Consider the following 12,921-nt stretch of genomic DNA (forward strand, 5'->3'; position numbering starts at 1 on the left):
CATCTCCATGGCCCGTTGATTAGCCACGTCAATGTGAGACTTTCTCCTTTTTTCTCTTCTCCACACAACCTCCATCATCGTATTCTATTCCACCCATAGTGCTATGTCCATGGCTCGCGCTCATATATTGCGTGAAAATTGAAAAAGTTAGAGAATACTAAAGTATGAAACAATTTCTTGGCTTGTCATCGGGGTTGTGCATGATGAGAGCATTTTGTGTGACGAAAATGAAGCATGCCAAACTATATGATTTTGTAGGGATGAGCTTTCTTTGGCTATGTTATTTTGAGTAGACATAATTGCTTGGGTAGTATGCTTGAAGTATTATTATTTTTATGTCAATATTAAACTTTTGTCTTGAATCTTCCGGATCTGAACATTCATGCCACAATAAAAAAATTACATTGAAAATTATGTTAGGTAGTATTCCACATCAAAAATTCTGTTTTTTATCATTTACCTACTCGAGGGTGAGCAGGAATTAAGCTTGGGGATGCTGATACCTCTCCAACATATATATATATATATATATATATATATATAACTTTTGATTGTTTCATGCTATTATATTATTAGTTTTGGATGTTTAATGGGCTTTAATATGCGTTTTATATTATTTTTGGGACTGACGGCATTCTGGGAACGGGGGTCCTCAGACTTGCCTGCCTGCGGCGTGGCTCAAGTGGGGGCCCAGCGTGGCCCATCTTCATCAGCTCAAGCTCAAGACCCTCGTGAGGGGACAAGCCTCGCAGGGCAGATGACAGAAAACTTCCTCAGAGGCAGCCTCATCAGGCAGGCTCGCGAGGAGGCGGAGAGATCAAGGCAGGGATACCTCGCGAGGAGCACGTGACGCAAGCCATGACGATCGAGACCAGGCGGGCGCCGGCCTGTGCAGTGTCCTTGTTTCCCCTTTGGTGCAAAGGGGGCAAGCACGGGCCAAGGCATCGGGCAAAGGTTGCCATTCCGGTGCAACGAGACCAAGACCAGCAGAGTGTCGGGACGGAGGTCACCGTGGAGCCCAAGACAGCGTCATCACCAGTACTTTTGGCAGCCGAAGACCACCTTTGGTCAGGATAACTTGTACTAGATGTTCCCTTTCAAAATGGCCAATTGTTGGCGCCCTTCCCGCTCATTATTTTGGGAGAGGCCCAGGGCCTCTATAAATAGAGCTAGCCACCAAAGAGGGAGACATCGAGAGAGGAAGAGATGGACACACCTAGACAACTAGAGATCTGATAGAGCCCTAGCAGAGAGAGAGAGAGGCGACTGAACTCACCCAAGCAGTTCAATGCACCAGCTCAAGAACACCTCTCGCGAGGCTGTTCTTCCCTTGTACTATTCATCATCAGCCCCTGAGGCAATCCACCACACCACACACTGGAGTAGGGTATTACACCACAACGGTGGCCCGAACCAGTATAAACCTCGTGTCCCTTGTGTTGTTCGTTGTTTTCAGCTTAGATCACGCGAGCAGATTGGACGTAGATCAGTAGGGGAGAGATCTCCGCGCGCACCCCAGTGTTCGAACCTCATGGGTCTGCCGGAACCCGAAATCCGACATTTGGCGCGCCAGGTAGGGGTGCGCCGTAATCTTTCTTCCACTGTTCGCGTGTGATCTTCCGTCGTGTCCATGGCTGACGCTCGTCGGGCTCGCGCCGAGCGCCGAGCTGCTCTCGCCACCCGCGTCGCCCAGACGGCGCCCGTCGGCGGACGCCCTCGTCGTTCCACGTCGCCTGCCGCCACCTGTCAGAGTAAATAGCCATGGGTAGCCTAGCCGGCTTCCCCTGGCCCTTCTGAAAAAGGTACGAGCCCGCCCGGCTCTCGAAAATCAAAGACATGGGGCCGCCTTCCCCTTGCTGGCTGCCACCCAGGCCGGCTTTTGGAAGGCGGTCCGACTTTAGCCCTCATGAGAAGGCCGACTCCAAGAAGCCGGCCATGAGAAGGCCGACTCCAAGAAGTCGGCCATGAGAAGGCCGACTCCAAGAAGCCGGCTTCCCATAAAGCGGTCAAGACCGTACCCACAAAGTTTGCACCCACCTAACGGCGGTGCGACGGGGCGTGGCTACAGTGAAGCCTGCCACCCCTAATCCCGGAGCACGCCTGGCATAGTGCACCGTACGGGGTAGGCATGACCCGTCCGGCGCGGCACTGTTGCCATGTTGACCCTGGCATCACCCACGACGGCCCGCCAGCGTGGCCCACAGACGGTGGGCCCCTTTGAGCAGAGAGACACCCGAAGGCGGTCACGCCTCCAACCAGTCGGCCCAAGACAGAGCCGGCTCCCCGCAGCCGGCTTGCCGCCTCCCTCAAAGAAGACGCCCCATTAAGGAGACAAGACACGGTGAGGCTACAGCAATCGCCTGGCAGGCGGCGGTACTGTGGCCGCGCTTACCACGACGAAGCCCACGTCAACAGGATGGAGCCACAGTAACTAGCCGCCGACCAGGCCCTGGACAGTGGGGCCTGCCTGTCGACCAAGGGGCCGGCAGCCGGCGGGACCCACCAGTCGCGGGCCCCAGCAGCCGGTGCACAAGCCGGCGAGCGCAGTCACAGATGGCTGGGCCCCGCCCAGTCGGATTACCATTGTACCCCCGGGGGGTAGGCCTATATAAACCCCCCGGAGCACCCATGCAAAGGGGTCGATTCCTTGCTAGTTCTAGACACCACACAAGGAGAAGAAGCAGGCTAGCCGTGCCCTTCTTCCTCCTCCCACCAAACAGCTCAAGGAGCGTCGTGTAGCTACTTGATTCATCTAGTGAACATGCGGAGACCCCGCAGAGCAGCAGTAGGGGTGTTATCTCCACGGAGAGCCCCGAAGCTGGGTAAGATCCGCTGGCGTGCATGTCTTCGCCTTATCCCGTTTCCAGGCACCGGCGATGTCTTACTGGCTCCCACAATGATAAGCCACCCGTTGGCATATGTCGCACCTACCACCCGACATTTGGCGCCCACCGTGGGGCCAGGTGCACCGTCGTCCGGAGACTTGTTCTGGACGGGAAACCTCTTCCTCCCCAGCGAGCGGAGCCAGCACGGCATGCCCGATGGCGCTTGCCACGACGCGCTACAAGGCGTCACCAGCATCTGCGCGGTGAGCAGCCTCGCCGATCTCCTCGACAAAACTCTCATCTCCGACGAGCTCGCCTCCGATGCGGGCACCGACCACCTCGCTAACCTTCTCGGCCAGCTCCTTGTCTCCAGCGAGCCCGCTGCGGACCTGGAGTCGGTTGGCTCCACCGACCCGATGCCTGTCGACTCCGACACGGCGTCCTACGACACCTTCCCTACCAACGTCACGATCTACAACGACCCGCTTCCTCGAGCCGACGGCTGCGATGCTGTCACCACCGAAGTGATGGTTGTCGGCCACGGCGGGCCGGCCGACGAGAGCGCCCGCGACGCCTCGCACGAGGCGGCCCACGACTTGTCCGCTCCCCTCCCGGCTAATGCCGACGATGAAGCACTGGAGGCACGCCGCCTCGCCCTCCTCGCAGAGGGCCGGAGGCTGGCTTCCGTAAGACGCCTCACTGAGGCCTATCAGCGCGAAGCTGACCGCGCCACCTTCGGCACACCGGCCCCGGGCAGGCCAAGCCGGGCCGGCCTTGTCAAGCAACGTGGCGCCGTCATCGCCGACATGCTGGGAGTCGACCGCCTGGTCTATGCCACTCTGCTCGAGAACTTGCGTGCCGCCCAGGCGGCTGTAGATGAGTTGGACGGCATGGAGGCCGAAGACCTCCCCCACATGACCCGGCGCATCCAGAAATTGATTGACGCAGCCGCGCAGCGACACGAAGCCGACGCCCGCGCGGAAAGCCCTCCCCCGCGCCGAGAACACGGCGCGACGTCCCGGACGCCGACTACGAGCAACACCTGCACGCAACGCGAGAAGGAGCCGGCTGCCAGCCGCAGCCGGACCCGGATCTCCATCGAGCGAGACGCGGACGGTCATCCCCGAGCCATGGAATGGCGGCGCGACCCGCCTCCGCCTCCGCCCCGTGGAGAGAGATATCCCGCCCCGCCGCCAGTGGCGCACCCGACTCTCAGCGGCCGGCTAGGCCGCCACAAAGGAATCGACGAGAACGACGCCCGCCATCGGATCGACCGCCTGGCGCGATCCCTGGCGTTGGAAGAAGAAGACGATGTCGGCCCGCCTTGTTTCGGCCCCCGCATCCCGACGAGCCCTTTCCCAAAGGGTTCTCACTCCCAAGAGACACGCCCAAGTACAACGGCTGCGTGAAGCTGGAAGATTGGTTGATCGACTACTCCACGGCGGTTAGCATAGCCAACGGCAACCGGCGCGTTGCCGTGAAGTACGTGCCCCTCATGCTGCAAGGCACGGCGCAGACCTGGCTCAACAGCCTCAAGCCGTGTAGCATCAACAGCTGGCTAGATTTCACAGAAGCCTTCATATGCAACTTCACCAGCACCTACAAGCGGGCTCCCAAGCCCAGACAGCTCTCCTTGTGCGTACAAGGCCCCGCCGAGTCCACTCGCGATTACTTCACGCATTGGGCCGAGCTCCGCAACTCCTGTGAAGGGGTGCACAAGGTGCAAGCCGTAGAATACTTCACAGCCGGATGCCGAGAAGGCACCCTCCTCAAGCACAAGCTCCTCTGCGACGAGCTGGCTACCCTCGACGAGCTTCTGGACATAGCGGACAAGTACGCCACCGCCGACTCCTTGATGAAGACTGAGCTTTGGGTAGACGCGTCCGGAAAGGTACTCAACCCGGCGCCCAAGACGCCGGCTGGGGATTCCGGCCGACTCCCCCACTCGAACGACCACAAGCGCAAGGGCCCCGCACCGCCTCCCGCCAGTAGGCAAGTGGCCACAGTCGAAGACGCGCCGCCTGAAGAGCGACCGATGCCCAAGAAGCCCAAGGGCGGCAGGCCGGCTTGGCAGCTCGCTTTCTCCTACGAGAAAACTCTCGACGCCCCTTGCAAGTTCCACAGCGGCACGAAGCCGTCCAACCACACGACCCGGAAGTGCCATTGGCTCACCCGAATCTCTAAAGGCGAAGGGCTCGCGCCGCCTCCGCCTGCCGGCCCGCCTCCGCCGCCTCCGGCCGCTCGGCCCGCAGTCGGAGCCATGCATGACGAGTTCCCCGACGAGCAAGCTACCTACATCGTCTTCACCAGCTAGCCCAAAGACCGGTGTAGTAGGCGCCGAGAGCACCAGGAAGTCAGCCTGGTCGCTGCCAACCCCGCCGGACACATGCATTGGTCAGAAAAGCCCATCAGCTGGAGCCGGGCCGACCATCCAGAGGTGATGCCGTCTCCCGGCTCTTACGCTTTGGTCCTGGAAGCCACCCTTGCAATGGACAGACGCGCCGCCCGCTTCTCCCGCGTGTTGATAGACGGCGGGAGCAGCATCAACATCCTGTACCGTGACACCCTGGAGAAGCTAAACGTCAAGACGAAGCAGCTCACGCCTACTCGGATAGTGTTTCATGGCATCGTACCCGGCCTATCCTGCGCCCCCATTGGCAAGATCAAGATCGATATACTTTTTGGGGACAAGGAACATTTCCGCTGGGAAGCGATCTGGTTTGAAGTGGTGGACCTGGACAGCCCTTACCATGCATTGCTTGGCCGACCTTCCTTGGCCAAATTCATGGCAGTTCCCCACTATGCATACCTCAAGATGAAGATACCAAGCACCAAAGGCGTCATCACCGTAGCCGGTGATTACAAGAAGTCCTCTGAGTGCGCGGCGGTCAGCAGCCGGCTGGCCGAGTCCCTTGTGATTGCCGAAGAGAAGAAGATGTTGGAACGAGTCGTGGCCATAGCCGGCAAGCCGGCGGCCGTGTCCCCCGACCCCAAGGAGCATGATACTCAAGGATCTTTCCAGACGGCCAAGGAGACGAAGAAGATACCTCTTGACCCCGAGCATCCAGAGAGGTTTGCCGTCATCGGGGCAAACCTGAACAGCAAATAGGAAGGCAAGCTCGCCGATTTCCTCTGTGAGAATCGGGACATCTTTGCATGGTCCCCCAAGGACATGCCGGGTGTTCCGAGGAAATTGGCCGAGCACAAACTGCATGTTCGAGAAGACGCAAAGCCAGTCAGACAACCCCTTCGCCGACTGTCGGAGGAGAAACGCACGATTGTAGGGGAGGAGATAGCCCGGCTTTTGGCAGCCGACTTCATTATGGAAGTTTTCTTCCCAGAGTGGCTCGCCAACCCGGTCCTCGTACTGAAGAAGAATAACAAGTGGTGCATGTGTATAGACTACACGAGCCTCAACAAGGCCTGCCCCAAAGATCCTTTTGCCCTGCCAAGGATTGACCAAGTGATAGACTCCACAGCCGGATGCGAGATGTTGAGTTTCTTGGATGCTTACTCCGGATATCATCAGATAAAGCTGGATCCGGACGACCGCCTGAAGACCGCCTTCATCACGCCATTTGGAGCCTTCTGCTACCTGACTATGACATTCGGCTTGAGAAATGTCGGTGCCACTTTTCAGCGTTGCATGCAGAAGTACCTCCTCAAGCAACTCGGCAGAAACGCTCACGTTTACGTGGACGACATCGTGGTGAAGACGGAGAAGCGCGGCACCTTGCTGGGAGACCTCAAGGAAACGTTTGAGAACTTACGCCGGTTCCAAATCAAGCTCAACCCCGAGAAATGCGTGTTCGGAGTGCCAACCGGCCAGCTCCTAGGCTTCCTGGTCTCCGAACGCGGCATCGAATGCAACCCGGTGAAGATCAAGGCCATCGAGAGAATGGCGATCCCCACCAAGCTTCGAGACATTCAGAAGTTCACCGGGTGCTTGGCCTCCTTGAACCGCTTCATCAGCCGGCTCGGAGAGAAAGCTCTCCCCCTCTACCGCCTCATGAAGAAGAGCACTCACTTCAAGAGGAACGACCAGGCCGACAAAGATTTTCACGAGCTGAAGAAGATGCTGGCCACGCCGCCTGTCCTCGCGGCGCCGACTGAGAAAGAGCCCATGCTCCTGTACATCGCCGCAACTAGCCGGGTGGTCAGCACCATCATCGTAGTCCTGCGCCCAGAAGAAGGCCGAGCCCAGCCGGTCCAGAGGCCGGTGTATTATTTGAGCGAGGTGCTGTCCGCCTCAAAGCAGAACTACCCGCACTACCAGAAGATGTGTTACAGCGTGTACTTCACCGCCAAGAAGCTAAAGCCCTACTTTCAAGAGCATCCCGTCACGGTCGTATGCACTGCCCCGCTAGCCGAGATCATAGGCAGCCGGGACGCATCCGGACGGGTGGCGAAATGGGCCATCGAGCTGGCCCCGTACACGATCTTCTACCAGCCCCGCACTGCCATCAAGTCCCAAGCACTGGCCGACTTCCTCGTCGACTGGGCCGAGACCCAGTACCTGCCACCGGCTCCCGACTCCACCCATTGGCGCATGCACTTCGACGGGTCCAAGATGCACACCGGCTTGGGAGCCGGCGTCGTCCTTACCTCTCCGAAAGGCGACAAGCTCAGATACACGCTACAGATCCACTTTGCCGCCTCCAACAATGTGGCCGAGTACGAGCCGCTCATACACGGGCTCCGGCTTGCCAAAGAACTTGGCATTCGCCGGATCCTATGTTATGGCGACTCGGACCTGGTGGTCTAGCAATCATCCGTCGATTGGACGCCAAGGACGCGAATATGGCGAGCTACCGCTTCCTGGTCCAACAACTTAGCGGATACTTTGAAGGATGCGAGTTCCTCCACGTACCACGAGCCGACAACGAGCCAGCCGATGCCCTGGCTCGAATAGGCTCCATTCGGCAAGCAATTCCAACCGGCGTCGCTCTACAACGCCTCCTCAAGCCATCTATCAAGCCGTCTCCAGAGTCCGATTCCATCTTCGTGCCGCCTGACCCTGATGCGGCCGGGTCCGGCTCGAAGAACCAAGTAGGCAACCCCAAGACTCCCATAGCCGGCCCGGCGACTTCGGCAGCCGGCTGGGGGACTTCGGCAGCTGGCTTGGGGACTTCGGCAGCTGGCTCGGGGACTGCGGTAGCTGGCCCGGGGACTGCACCAGCAGAACAGCCGGCGGCCGACTCCAGCACCTCACCACCCAGCCCGCCCACCCTGGTGGCAGTAGCCACATTGGCAGTAGAAGAAGTCGCGGCTCCATCATGGGCTCAGTCCATCCTCAACTTCCTAGTAAACCAAGACCTGCCGGCTAACGAAACAGAAGCAAGACAAGTCCAACATCAATCCGGAGCATACACAATCGTCAACAGAGAGCTCGTCAAGTGCAGTTTCACTAGAGTCCTCCAACGGTGCGTCGAGCAAGAGAAAGGCAATGCAATCCTCAGAGACATTCACCAAGGGGAATGCGGCCACCATGCGGCCTCAAGATCACTTGTCGCCAAAGCCTTCCGCCATGGTTTCTTCTGGCCGACTGCTTTGGATGATGCCAAAGAATTAGTTAAAGATTGCAAGGGGTGCCAACTCTTCAGCTCCAAGCAACACATGCCGGCCTCGGCACTCAAGACCATTCCCCTCACTTGGCCCTTTGTCGTTTGGGGACTGGACATGGTGGGCCCATTCAAGACGGCGCGCGGCGGCATGACGCATTTGCTCATCGCCGTGGACAAATTCACCAAGTGGATTGAGGCAAAGCGGATCAAGAAGCTGAATGGGCCGACTGTTGTGACATTCATCACAGACATAATAGCACGGTACGGCGTGCCACACAGCATCATCACCGACAATGGCACGAATTTTTCCAAAGGAGCCTTGGCACGTTTCTGCGCAGCCCAAGGTATCCGGCTGGACTTAGCATCCGTCGCCCACCCGCAGTCAAACGGCCAGGTCGAGCGAGCCAACGGCCTCATCCTCTCCGGCATCAAGCCCCACTGGTCGTACCTCTGGAGCGCTCAGCCGGCTGTTGGCTCGATGAGCTGCCGGCTGTCCTCTGGAGTCTGCGCACTACACCAAACAAGTCAACCGGCTTCACCCCTTTCTTCCTTGTGTATGGTGCCGAGGCGGTCATCCCAACCAACATCGAGTTCGACTCGCCTCGAGTAACCATGTACACGGAAGTGGAGGCCAAGGAAGCACGAGAAGACGGCGTCGACCTGCTGGAAGAAAGTCGGCTGTTAGCCCTCAGCCGGTCTGCCATCTACCAGCAGGGTTTGCGCTGCTACCACAGCCGGAAGGTCAGGCCAAGATCTTTCCAAGAGGGTGATCTTGTGCTCCGGTTGATCCAGCGAACAGCCGGCCAACACAAGCTCTCAGCCCCTTGGGAAGGCCCCTTCATCATCAGCAGAGCTCTAGGCAACGACTCCTACTACCTGATCGATGCACAAAAGCCGAAGGCACGCAAGAGAGATGACTCCGGCAAGGAGTCGAAACGACCATGGAACGCCAACCTCCTTCGAAGGTTTTACAGTTGAAAGGCAGTATGTATCATGCTAACTTTTGTATTAAGTACAAGACAATAGGCCCCCCAAGGAGGGCTCGGTGACTGCCATCCCTTATTTATGAATGAAAAGTATCATGCTTATGACCTTGTCGTGTCATTTACTTATTCCGTCCGGCACCGAGTTCCACTAGTCGGCTCGGGGACTGGTGGACTGGAGTTATGTTAGAAGTCCTACCCGCAGTCAGACAAGTAGTGTGCCGGCTCCCAAGCCTTCTCTTGCCAAAATTCGCAGTTCGAAGAACCGGCTGTCCGGCTGGCAAGAGTTAAAAGCAGGAACGGGCGCCCACACGAAAAACGGCTAGGGACTAACGCACTAATATAACAAAAGCCGGTTTTTCTCACACCGCCGACTGGCTACCAGAGTAGCCGGCCGACCAGTTTCCATTCACTTCACTTCAATCCAAGAAAGCTCAAGTACTTGCCTCCCCAAAGAGGGAAGGCGGCAAAGGAAAAAGGCTAAGGATAAAAAGCATAGGCGAATGGAAACCAAACATGCACATGATAATATTTACATAAAAAGGCCTCCGAGAGGCCAGCATTCAACATAGTTTGGATACACCCCTAGTGGGTGGAACTGCGAAAACTTAACAAAGATTGTTCAAAAGACAACAAGCAGGAAAGATAAAGACGACAGGTCAAGCTGGCGGAGCGGCCGACGAGCCGGACTGGTTGGCGGAGACGGTCGTGCCGGCTGAAGGAGCGGCCGGCTGACGAACTTCGACTTGGTCGCCGCCTCCCGTAGAGGGCGCGCTTCGACGCGCCTCGTTGCTGGAGGCACGGTCGGCCTGAGGTCGGCCGGTTGTTCCACCAGCCGGCTCAACGTCTTCGCCGTCCTCCTCTTCGTCATCCTTGCCTTCCTCGCTGGAGGCAATCTCCTCCGCCGAGTCTTCACCCACCGCCGGGTTCAGCCCGAACCACTCTTCCGGCTGAGCAACACCGTCATCATCGATTTCGGGTGCGAAAACGCTGATGTCGGTGCACTCGGCGATCGTCGAAGCTCGTTGGGCGATAGCCGGCCTCACCTCCTCCAGCTCCGCGTCGGCCTCCATCCGCCAATTGCGCAGCTAGTCCAGGCTCAGCCCTGGGTACCAAGCCCAAAAGAACTACAACGCCCGCTCGGCTCCGAGGCGGGCCGCCGACGCCTTCCAAGCCTCAAAACGACCAACTGCGACCTCCAGCCAGTCGGCGGTTCGGCTTGGGGTGCGGGGGATCGTCTCGCCGGGCCAGAGGGCGGCCAACACTTGCGCCTCAGCACGTTGGAGCCGGCGAAGCATCCGATGAGCCGGCTGCAACCGCGCCTGGACAGCCAGGAGCTGCTCCTCAAGTGTCCGGTTCGCATCCGGCGCGATGTTGGCCCCCGCCTGATGACACGCCTCGCGATGGGCCTCAATGCTTTGGCGGCAAAGGCGGAGTAGCCGGGGAAGTAGTCTGCACAAAAAAAAACAAGCAACAGCTCAAGATAAGCCAAAAACCTAGGCGGCAAGGGGCAGGGGAGGGCCGAGGAAGGCAGCTTACCATCGATCAAATCCTCGATCCTGCCGAAGCCTTCGTCCAGGGCTCGCCGGGTCTCAGACCAGCTCGCCGCCTCGGTCTCATACTCCGCCTTCAAGGCGGCTTCGCTATCCTGCGCCGCCTGCAGGGCCGCCTTGTGGCTCTCCTCTTGGTCGGCCAGCTTCTTGGCTAGGCGATCCCGTTCCTGGACCAAGGCGGCGTACTCGGCCTCCTTGGTATGAAGGGCGGCCTTCCCTTCACCGAGCTCCTTCCTCAAGTCGGCATTGGCCCCTGAAGACAAACAAAAAGAAAAACCAATAAGGAAAGAGTCGTCAAGAAAGATCCGACCCGACTGCACAGCATTCGGCCCGAATCTCGGGGACTACACCCAGTGGGTGCGCTGACACGCCCCACAGGAGACAGACAAGATCGAGTACTTACTTCGGCTGTCGGCCGGGTCGTCGGTCCTCCGGCTCAACTCCCGAGCCTGGGAGTTGAAGGCGGCAGCACGAAGGTTGTGATATTCCTGAAAGTTCGGAAAAAAGCAAAGTAAGGTAGCCGTCGAGAAAGATCCAACCCGACTGCGCAGCAGTCGGCCCGAATCTCGGGGACTACACCCAGTGGGTGCGCTGACGTGCCCCCACGGAAGAAATTAAAAAAGCAAAGCAGCCAAGAACAAAGGACTCACCCAGATAGTGGCTCGCGTTGACAAGAACTCCTGGGTGAACTGTTGCAGCAGGGCAGCCTGAGCTTGCAGCCGGCTCCGGACCCCTTGAGCCACCACATTCAGCTCGCCAGTCCCCCCGCTAGGAGTCCACTCGGACGTGGCAGTGCTGGCCGCCTCCAGATCTTCCGCCGACTGGCCTGCGCCCGCGACTCGGCGCAACTTCGGCGGAGCGGCGCCTCCCCCTGCGCGCTGGCTCGTCGCCGGCTGCACCTCGAGGCCGGCTCTGTTCTCCAGCTCACCTCCGGCCGGCCCCTCTGGCGCCGCTGACGATTGGCCGCCTTGGCCCGCTGCGGTTGGCGCTGCTGGCGGCGCTCTCCTCGCGAAGGCCACGGGGTCCTCCCCCCTCTCCATCAGCAGCGGATCTTGGACGATCTCCTCCGCCAAGGGCAATGGGGTGTCGGGGGCTATGGCTCGGAGAGGAATGGCGAGCTGCGGAGGCTGGTTGCGCGAGCTTTCCGCCTCCATCTCCACGGTAGCCGCCTCCGTCTGGGCCTTGGCTACCGCGTCGGCCTGCTCCCTCGCCGCCTGGGCGGCCGCCTTTTCCGCCGCCTCGTGCTTCTCCCGCACTTCGCGGGTGTTCCGCTCTATGGCCTCCCTGAGATCGGCGCGGGGGTCCATACAGCGGGAGCTCGAAGACCCTCCAGCCGGCCCCACGACGGAGCCGCCCGGACCCCGCTCAAGGGAAAGCGGCGCCCTGTCCAGCAAGCGAGAAAAAGTTAAGAAGAATACTCGAAGAGAAAGAGAATGATGAAGGGCATGCGACCAGGCAACCGGCGACTTACGCTGAAACCGCCTGAGGCTGCTTCACCGCCTTGCGGAAGTGGGCTGCCTTCGCGGACGCCTCGTCTCGTTTTGCCACCGTGGTGGAGGGCTTGGACTTCTTCGGCCGGCTGCCGAAGAGGCCTGAAGCAGCCCGGCGCTTCTGCGCGCCGCCGGCAGCCGGTGCGATGGACGAGCCCGCGCCCTGATGGTCGCCCGCCGGCTGGCGACGCGGGGCGACTTCGGCTTCGAAATCGTCCGGCCAGTCCTCGAAGCTCGCGGTGAACCTTGAGCCTCCGAGCTCGGCGTTGTCCCCCACGACGGCGTCTTCCATGGCGGCCGCCCCCAAGTTCGGGTCGTCAACATCGTCCACCGTGCGGTCGGGGGCATACTGGCGTTCAATCCCTGCCGCCCCGGCCGGCGGTGCAAGAAGAGGGTTCTGCTCAAAGGAACCGACTGGTCAGAGGCCGGCCGTCATGAAGCCGGCTGACGACAAAAAGAAGATAGAGAGAGAATCTTACCATAGGCGGAGGATTGGCGCGAGAATA

Source organism: Triticum dicoccoides, chromosome 1A (genome assembly GCF_002162155.2).
Source record: "Triticum dicoccoides isolate Atlit2015 ecotype Zavitan chromosome 1A, WEW_v2.0, whole genome shotgun sequence".
Taxonomy (NCBI): domain Eukaryota; kingdom Viridiplantae; phylum Streptophyta; class Magnoliopsida; order Poales; family Poaceae; genus Triticum; species Triticum dicoccoides.